The sequence below is a fragment of the Maniola hyperantus genome, chromosome 2 (assembly GCF_902806685.2).
Source record: "Maniola hyperantus chromosome 2, iAphHyp1.2, whole genome shotgun sequence".
Classification (NCBI taxonomy): Eukaryota; Metazoa; Arthropoda; class Insecta; order Lepidoptera; family Nymphalidae; genus Maniola; species Maniola hyperantus.
In genome coordinates, this window is record NC_048537.1 from 1,390,319 (window position 1) to 1,397,342 (window position 7,024).

Genomic DNA, 7,024 nt, shown 5'->3' on the forward strand with positions numbered 1-7,024 from the left:
GTGGACTACACAAATTGCAAACCCCTGTTTCTCCCCGTTAGGGGTTGAAATTTCAAAAATCCTTTCTTCGCGGATGCCTACGTTATAATAGCTATCTGCATGCCAAATTTTAGCCCGATCCGTCCAGTAGTTTAAGCTGTGCGTTGATAGATCAGTCATTCAGTCAATCCTTTTATATATTTAGAAGGTCTGGCACTCGCTGGCTCTCTCTCTATAATGTTTAGCATGAGTCGCTTAAGAGCCAGTCCACACGGCGCGTTGCGTCAGCGTTGCGTCGACGCAGCGCTACCACTGCGTTGTTTTACATACAAATAACCAAGGTGTTCACACGGCGCGCTGCGTCGTCGCAACGCACACATGACGGACAGCAGCCCCCGAGACGAAGCGGGAGGGGGTGTACTCGTGCGACGTCGGAGCGTCAGCGCTCAGTTGCTTGTGCGTTGACAGAGAGGATACACGGAAGCTCATTTCGTTTTACGTTTACGTTTTTGTATTTAGTTTTATTTGCAGGGTAATTAGTTTTATTTGCAGGGTAAAATGAATACCATTGAAGAAATTGACATAGATTACTTGATTACATTGATACAGGAAAGGGAAATTATATGGGACAAGTCAAACGTAGATTTTAAAAATAAAAATTTAAAAACAAAAGCCTGGGAAGACATATCAAAAGTTTTATTTCCTGATTACGAGAATTTCACAGCTGAACGAAAAAATAAAGTTGGTGAGTTCACAGTACAGATATTTATGTTTTTTTTATTTAAGAGGGCTTTCAAGATTTTCTTGCACCGCCAATTCCGCGATCAGTACAAAATTAATATCTCGACACTCTAAAATTTTAAAACTTAGGGAATTTAGATTAGCGTGAGTACTATTTTATTACTTAGCTCAAAACTAACCTAGACTACGCTGAGTAGGTATAAAATATTATTTTTTTACTGATCGCGGAATTGGCGGTGCAAGAAAATCTTGAAAACCCTCATAATACAATTATACCTTATTTAGCTGCCAAGGCAGAGTTCCTCTAGTCATAAAATAGGTCGCATATTGCTGTCTTATGACATTCGGTGCTGTCTGTTCTTCATGTACGGGTTGTATTGGGAGAAATTCATCAACACTTATAGCAAATTTATCTCTTTGTCTAAAACCATCTCGATCAGCGACAAAATTGTGTAATACACAACATGCTTTTATAATGTCAGTAGCGAAGTCATAGGACACGTCTATCGGTCTGTGAAAAATGCGCCATTTGTTAGCCATAATCCCAAAAGCGCATTCGACATATCTTCTGGCTCTGCTTAGACGGTAATTGAAAACCTTTTGTTGTAAGTCGAGATTTTGACCGCCATATGGACGCATAATATGTTTGCTCAGTCCAAAAGCTTCGTCACCCACAAATACATACGGGGTTGGTATATTGCTACCAGAGAGTGGCTGGGGTTGAGGTAGTGGTAAGTTGTTGTTAATCATTAGCTCGTACAGTTTAGAATTTTGTAATATGGTTGAATCGCATTCTTTTCCGTATGCACCGATGTCGACAAATACGAATTTGTAATTTGAATCCACAATAGCTAGCAACACAATCGAAAAAAAGGCTTTATAATTAAAAAAAAGTGAGCCACTATTTGCAGGATTACACACGCGGATATGTTTGCCGTCGATGGCACCAACACATTGAGGAAAATTTGCCTTTACATCAAAACCCCTCGCTATTGTTTGGAAACTTTCAGTTGTCAGTTCAGGGATGTTGTCTCGAAGAAGATTGGTCCATATAGCACGACAAACTCTTTGTATTATATATGCAATAGTAGATTTTCCCCGTTTGAATTTGAAATGTAAATCAGTTATTGAATTTCCACTTCCTAGGTATCTGAAAAGAAAATAATTATTATAATATGCATTTATGAGATAGATAGATACCCGAAAAAAAATACTGACATATTCAGACATCGATAGCAAATAACTTTCTCTATGTAACCAATTAATTCTGGAATCGCGAAAAAAATAGCAGCTGTTGCATACATTTTGATTCAGTAGGTATTGCTTTTTGTATGTAACAGCTGTTATATTTTCACGATTCCAGAGTCGGTCACATAGTGTTTGTTAACGATATCTGAATATGTCATTAAATTTTATCGAGAAATTCACTATGTATAAATTATTAAATCATGTTTACTATTGGTTTTGCAGGTAATGATTTAATAAAAAAATGGAGAAGTGTAAAAGATAATTACTTCAGATATTCAAAAAAATTAAAAGAAGCATCAAAATCGGGCTCGGGCGCTACGAAACTGAAGAAGTATCATTTATACAATCAACTCCTTTTTTTGAGAAAAGTGGAACAAAATGCCACCGAATCTAGCTTAGACTCGCCTAGAGAAATCAACAATGAATCTACGTCTACAAATGATGACATTACCACAGACAACACTCCGCGCTATGTTCCAGTCGCGCGCAAAAGGGCAATGCAAATGGATGAGTTTGAAAGAGAAGGACTAAAACTTCTCAAGGAGCCGGAAAATCGCCATATGTCCTTTTTCAGAGCTATATTGCCATCTATTCAAGAATTTTCCGACCGAGAAACTCTCCGTTTCCAAAGTAAAGTTATACAAATTATAGATGAAATGCGGTATGGACAAACATCATCATATGTGAGTGGCCCATCAACGTCTCACCAACCACCATATGGGTATCAAACAGCAAATTTTCAAAGTACATACATTTCTGATTTTAATAATTCAATTACATCTCCAGAAACATCTCAAGCAAGTGAAGAAACTGAATACGATTTTTCTAATTTGTAATTACTGGATGATATCTCTCTTAAATAATGTCTAAATTTAAAATTATGACAATTGCTGATTATTTGTGAGTTGATTACTCTCTTAAATAATGTCTAAATTTAAAATTATGACAATTGCTGATTATTTGTGAGTTGATTACTAATTAAACAAACCAAAAAAACTGTTATATTTTTATTACTTAAATATATTTATATAGTTACCTTAAAGTGATTCCCAGCATTTCTACTGGTTCCACTGGATTCCTCATATTAGTATAGTTTTTTCGTATGTGTGGTTCTAAGGACTTCAATAAACATTCGAAGCTGGATACACTCATTCTAAAAAAATTATAAAACTTCTTTTCGTCTAATAGCAACTCCCGATATTCTAAAAAAAAAAACTGTCCATCACGATTTCTTAATGAAATGAAAGGACTGATCCAGTACCGTCTTGTGATCTTGCGTCGATTTCGGCGGTGACGTAGTAATAGGAGCAATGCTAGACGTCTTTTCCGATCCATGATTTGCTATAGACTGACTGCGAATTTTTTTCAAAATACTTGCCGCAACTGTGCGTCGCCGCTGCGCCGACGGAACGTTGACTGCGTCATAGTAACGCTGCAGCGCCCGTGTGGCCGGCTATGCGTCAAAATATTTGCGTTGCGACGACGCAACGCAACGCAACGCGCCGTGTGGACACGCTCTAAGGGTTAATGCCTGAAGGCAAGGGGTGAGTGATCGACGACCCGCTCTATCATAAAATCCGCACAATCCCGCTTTAAAGAACCGAAAAAGGGATCAGAAGAAGGGAAGATCGGGGATTTGATAATAATATAAAAAAGTGTTGGATATATTGTCAGATTTGTATCTGTTTTGTGCAGTGATATAATGTATCTATTTACATTACATCCGACTATTCGAAAGTACTTGTAAAAGTTTATTCGAATAAAAAACTACTAAAACTACACAATTGTAGTTTTAGAGATTCAGTATTTTTCAAACCTGCAATGTATATCGTACAAAACTCGGGTCAACGCCCCACCTACGACGGGGCAATGACTCCGAGTTACCTACTTATGGAATGTTCGTTGACCCCCAATTTTACGGGGGGTAAAAAAAATCCTTTTGAAAAATCCTTTTTAGCGGATGTCTACGTCATAATAACTATCCGCATTCAAAATTTTAGCCCGATACATCGAGTAGTTTGACTTTGGGCAGTGCGTTGATAGATCAGTCAGTCAGACAGTCAGTTAGCTGTTCCTCTATACATATATATGTATATTAAAGGAAAAACTGACTGACTCAACTATCACCGCACAGCTCAAACTACTGGAAGGAACGGGCTGAAATTTGGCATGCGGATAACTATTTCTTCTGCTAAGAAAGGATTTTTGAAATTTCAACTATGAAGGGGGTGAAATAGGGTTTTGATATTTGTGTAGTCCACGCGGACGAAGTCGCGAGTATAAGCTAGTCCTTTTATATATTTAGAAAACATCCTTAGAAGCAACTGCAAGAAACTCAATAATCGAACCTCTCAAGCAAAGAGCAGCAAAAGTTCAGCCAAAGCAAACCCAAGTGGAATCAAATGGTAGATAGATCGTAAAATGGCGAATTTGTCCGTTCCAGATACACAATATTGCACTTTAAAAGTTTGAATACTTCTACGACAGCGAGACGAAAAGTTTCGATATTGCAAATTATGAAACACTTTTGAAGACCAAAGGATTTTAGTCTGAGAACTCGCAACTTTTTCTAGAAAGAATTTCAGGATAGCCCATTTTCTCATTTTCATAGTTCATACACAGAGTCGCTTAATCGTTACTTAAGTTTAATTAAAACGAGACAGAGTTATATCTCTCACATAAATCTGTCTCGTTTTAACTCAATCTTAAGTAACGATTAGCAACTCTGAGTACGGATAATCTAACTTAGGTGGCGTCTAAAGTCTAAACCATTGTCTAAACTCTAAACCACTCGTAAAGTTAAGCTCTAAACGATCTCGACGAGTATCTAATTGGTAGACATCTAGTAGAATTTACGTTCACAATAAAGTAGCACCTAACTTGTGTTTAGTCAACAAAGGAGATAAAGGATTATTAATAGAACTAAGTCAAACACATTTACCAACTTTAAAGCCTTAATTATTAAGCTGATTATCCCCGGGGGCGCAATATTGTAAATTTACAATTTCGCGAAGTTAAAGCAAGGGGCCCCGAATATTTATTTGGGTCCAAACTCCGAAGGCGATTAAGTTTTGAAATTAATATTTTGGAAGATACGAATACGTACATTAAAATTTACGTAAGTGTACTTAGGTATACCACCGAACCGCAAGACGTCGGGCGAGTTTCCGTCCTTATGTCGTCGACACCCCATCTACACCCACCAGTGGCGTGCACAGGGTTTGAAGCTAGGGTAGGCATTAGTTAGGGGAACCTGTTTACTGGCAGGTCATAATGTAAAATTTGCATTGAGCTATTACAACTGGGGTAAGCAATGCATTTATGCCTCTATGACCTGCACGCCACTGACACCCACCACAGATTCTCTGTGACGAAACGTTTTGCGTCATCATTCCTCAGCCTCCCCTCAGGGGTGATTACGTATCTCGCGACAGGCTTGCGACACGCGTAAATCTCGCGATCATTGCTGTCAAACTTGCGGCTAGAGAGAGACAGCAATAGCCACAAAGCAAAATAAGAAGAAGAAGAACAGAGACAGCAAATGAACTATCGCACTGCTACTGCTGTCACTACTGTAAAGTTTGACGTCGTCCGTCCCTAGAAGCAGCTCTAAGGCTGACTAATCTTTTCACCACGATCGCGATGGCCACCTTTAAGACCGAGCTATCGCAGTTGCGGCTTTTTGGGCTGCCCGTATTTGAAGTGACCGTCGACTCGAGAAGAAGAAGAAGAAGATCATTCCTCATACGCATGGCTAAGGTTTCAAAGTCAAAGTCAAAGTCAAAGTCAAATGATTTATTCAAAATAGGTAATAAATTACTCTTATTGATTGTCTGGTATAGTGTTAGATTTGTAAGATTAAGGGCCGGTTGTTTCAACAAACTTTGACGGACACGTAACCTTTAAATATGGCGCTAACGAACGTAAGTAAAGAAAAAGCGTTGATTCAGCATCTATTAGCGCTAACGTTCGTTAAAAAGTTACGTTTACGTTAACCAGTGCTGGCGCCATTGGTGATCGTCAAATCAGTTCGTAACTTCATACTTCTTACAAACGGAATATTTTATTTACAAATTATAATGGAATCAATTTAATTCAAAGATTTTAATGATAGTTTTTTTGAAGATTTTGTAAGAAAGAAAAAGTGTTTAAAATGCGAAGTAGCAATATTAATAACTATGTATATAATTTAATATACTTAAAATGAAATAAGAAAAGGATAAGGATACGCCCTAAGGGCCGGTTGTTTCAAAGCATTGGTCTTCGTAAGATACGTTCGTTAAAATTTAACAGACGTAGACGAACTTTAACAACTGTTAATTTAAGTGCGTTGCTTCATTGTACAAAAAACTGTTCGTCATTGTTATTTTGGTTGCGAAACTAACCCTAAAAATTAACTTACTTCTCCGTATCCTTTTTTTATTTCATTTTAAGTAGGTATATTAAATTTTACACATAGTTATTAACATTGCTACTTCGAATTTTGAACACTTTTTCGTTCTTACAAATTCTCTTTCATCTTCAAAAAAACTACCATTAAAAGCTTAGAATTAAATTGATTCCATTATAATTTATAAATAAAATATTCCGTTTGTAAGAATTATGAAGTTACGAACTGATTTGACGATCACCAATGGCGCCAGCACTGGTTAACGTAAACGTAACTTTTTAACGAACGTTAGCGCAAATAGATGCTGAATCAACGCTTTTTCTTTACTTACGTTCGTTAGCGCCATATTTAAAGGTTACGTGTCCGTCAAAGTTTGTTGAAACAACCGGCCCATAGTGGTGATAATTATAACGCAAACTTAAAACTAAAGCTACGAGGGTTCCAAACGCGTCCAGGTCTGAGAAGAGCCCACAATGAACTTAGCCGGGTATTCTTTTTATTATCACCACTTTACAAAATTATTGAAACTTATTAGAACTATCACAAAGTCGTTAAGCAACTCATTCCCAAGCTTGCTTATCACTCTTGGAACACACTTGGAATACTCTTCCACGATCTGTGTTTCCTACCAATTATCGGGGTATCTTTAAAACAAGAATAGGTATC

At 37.4% G+C, this 7,024-nt stretch overlaps 1 long non-coding RNA gene across 1 annotated transcript; it reads right to left on the reverse strand.

The window, feature by feature from the left end:
* Positions 1 to 652: 652 nt before the first annotated feature.
* On the reverse strand, positions 653 to 3,479 carry LOC117991043 (uncharacterized). Its single transcript, XR_011237989.1, has 2 exons — positions 3,005 to 3,479; positions 653 to 1,870 (listed from the first exon to the last, which is right to left on the reverse strand). It is a non-coding gene; the product is annotated as an uncharacterized lncRNA (long non-coding RNA).
* Between the last annotated feature and the right edge of the window lie 3,545 nt (positions 3,480 to 7,024).